Here is a 3197-nt window from a genome sequence, read left to right as displayed (position 1 = left end):
TCAATAAGAATAAGTACACGATAAAACTATAACCTGCTTTTATAGCAAGTTGATGCAGGAAGTTTAACCCGTCTTCTCCCACTGACTTTTAGTTCATGCAATTGAAAAAGCTGCATTATTTACGGGATAACCCCTATATATATATATATATATATATATATACAGACACGCACAAAACGCACACATAAATATACACACACTTATATGTATAGGTAATACGGATCAAAAAAGAAAAGAAAAAACAACATAAACAGGTTATCACCCGGTATCTGGACCTAGGGCTCGAGTTTAGGCTGAAAGTCGACCTGATCACTAATTGCATGTACCTATCGTCTTGTTATTTGATATCGCATACCCATAACATATATATAAGATACAGAGATGACAAAGGAATAAATGCTTATCTTATGAACTTCATTAGCATACAGCTGTTTCTGCTATAAGATGCAGTGGACTCATAGCTTCATCAGAGCATCGTGTATGAAGTGCAATTGATTTGGAAAAGCATTACATTACGTTCTGAAACATACGTATAGTGAGTTCTACACCAAGTTATTAGTCTTGCAATACCTAAGCAAAATATTAAGACGCATACATACATACGTACATACATACATACATACATGCATGCATGCATACATGCATACATGCATACATACATACATGCATACATGCATACATGCATACATAAATACATACATATATCTGTGTGGCTCTCTCTTGCCTTCACTCTTTCTCCCTTGCTTTCTTTCACCCTCTCACTTCTATTCTAGCCTTTCCATTTTCTTCTTTTTCTCCTTCTCATCCTCTTGTATTTTTAGCCTTCCTACTTTCTTCCCCTGTTTTCACTCTGTCGCTCTCTCTCCCTCTCTCTTGCCCTCTTTCTTCTCTGCCTGCAACTATCATGTGATCCGTGGCCAACTTTCTTTACTTTCTCTCCCTTTCTCACACAGGTCCCGTAGCTGACCAGTCACAAATTCTCTGTCTCACTTCTCTCTACCCTTTAGGATGTCTCCTAAACCTTACCTACTGTTCTTGACTTTTTAGCCCTAAGGAGGTATTTTGCTATTATCCATTATTTGCTTGTTTCTTTGTCCATCGTCCTAAATCATATTTATCCACTTTCGACTTTCGTGTGTCCATTCGGTATTGTTCTGTTTTCCTCTCAGCCCTATATTCTCCGCAAATTTTTGTGGGCACGGCCAGTATAGGGCGTTCTCAGTCTTATCATTAATGGTGCAAAACTGAGTATTACCAACTGGTTGATAACTGATGAAGAATTAAGCACCTTCTGTGTCTGTCACCCGTCCGGTTGTACACTCAGTATACGTTGTGTCGTTTGTTTATTTACCATACATTTTTCATTTATTATAATGTATACGTTCCAACAGTTTCGACGTATGAGGATTTAACAACCTACTCTTTCTTTGTCAGTTATAAGGCTTATGCCAAATGTGATATTTGAGTCTCGACAACGATTTGCAAAGAAGCCCACAGATGTTGCAAGTATGAGGATCACGGGTCAGTGCAGGCGATATATTTGCAGCCGCTTTTCTCCTCTGCTTTGCTCCCCTAAGCATGTTAATGCTGGTTGCAATAAAGTTTCTTATACCATTTTGACACGATGATCTCCATTTTGTTCGCTCCAAGGCTGTTTACTCAAAGGGGTCGTGACTGCTGAGAGGTTACTCTTCAGCTTGTCCTTATATTTGAGATATGGTCGATTAATAGTATTGTGCCTACTGTCGAGCTGGCTGTGCATGAAAGCTTTGGGTATTTTTTCGTTACCCATTCTGATGGCATGGCCAGCCCAGTGCAATTGTGATTGCATAGGGAAGCTCCCGATTTCACTAACCGTACATTGGAAACTCTGTCTTTTAGTGAATAACTGCAGATTGTCTTGAGACAGACTTTGTCGAACATGTCTAGTTGGTTAATGTGCCGTCTATTGAGTGTTCATGATTCTGAGCCATACAAGAGAGTAGTAAGAATGGCAACCTTATAGACCTGTACTTTGGTTTGAAGTTGAATGTTCCTTTTATTCCATAGGCCATGACGGAGTTTGCCGAATGCTTTAGTTGCTTTCGTAAGACGGTTGACGATTTCATCATCAAGGGAACCGCACAACTTCACATTACTACCAAGATACACACACACACACACACACACACACAAACAAACGCGCACACACATACACACGCATATATACGTAAGTACGTTTGTACGGACGTACGTATGTATGTATGTATGTATGTATGTATGTATGTATGTACGTATGTATGTATGTATGTATAAACATGTATATCATTATATCATTGTATTATGTTACATTGTTATTTGCGACAAAAGCTTTTTGACATTTGATGCTAGATAGTCTATGAAGACACAAACGAAAACAAATATCACATTTTTTAGATGTTCTTAATTAGCCAAAATGACCCGACCATGGCGTAATTATCTCAGTACTTTTACAAATTAGCAACTCAAGTAATTTCCCCGCAAAATACACCTTCGATATTATGTAGATTGCATACAGCTGGCGCCGCAGGACACTGCCTTCATCGTTTGTCAAACAATTTCGCTACCTTCCAGCACAGCTGCTTTCATCAGAGGCCTCGAACAGTACTGATACTAAACGAAGATATCCGGGTTCTTTTGGCCCTCTCTGTAGCACGATATTTTTCTGGCATCATCTATGCACTTACCAAAAGCTCGATGCAGCTATGACCACTCCAGCAGTGCACCAACTATGCATCAAATATTTTGTTTTACAATAAGCTGTGGATCTGTTTCGGCTCGCAGTTTGGACTTTTGTGTGATAAAACTTTCGTTACACACGCACACACACACACACACACACACACACAACACACATACACATATATATATATATATATATATATCATCAAATAAGCAACAGGATATATATATATATTTGACTTAGTTTAACTCTTATCTTTAGCAAAAGCGGTGCTAGTCAGTACCCTCTGTCACTTTTGTGACCTCTATTAATTTTGCCTTTAAGCTCTAATTGCTAATAAGCCACCCTTTTTAATTGGTTGTTTACACTTTCACCGTTTTGGAAATCAGCACACGTTTTCAAGGCTTTATAAGACTGACAGAAGTAGTTGAGTGTACCTCTAAGCGTTAAAAGCCTCTGGTGAGGATCAAGATGGTCTATAGATCCCCTATACCTT

The 3197-nt window shown here is 38.7% G+C and overlaps 1 long non-coding RNA gene across 1 annotated transcript in view; it reads right to left on the bottom strand.

Annotated features, from left to right (window-relative positions):
* LOC118764284 overlaps positions 1-1650 on the bottom strand; it is a 6793-nt gene extending 5143 nt beyond the window's left edge. The window contains exon 1 of the long non-coding RNA XR_005000083.1: positions 1496-1650. This is a non-coding gene — a long non-coding RNA (uncharacterized LOC118764284). The remainder of the gene's footprint in view (positions 1-1495) is intronic.
* Positions 1651-3197: the final 1547 nt, after the last annotated feature.

Source organism: Octopus sinensis, linkage group LG7 (genome assembly GCF_006345805.1).
Source record: "Octopus sinensis linkage group LG7, ASM634580v1, whole genome shotgun sequence".
Lineage (NCBI taxonomy): Eukaryota > Metazoa > Mollusca > Cephalopoda > Octopoda > Octopodidae > Octopus > Octopus sinensis.
The sequence above is the reverse complement of the archived record's forward strand: the minus strand, read 5'-3'. Positions and strand labels throughout refer to the sequence as shown.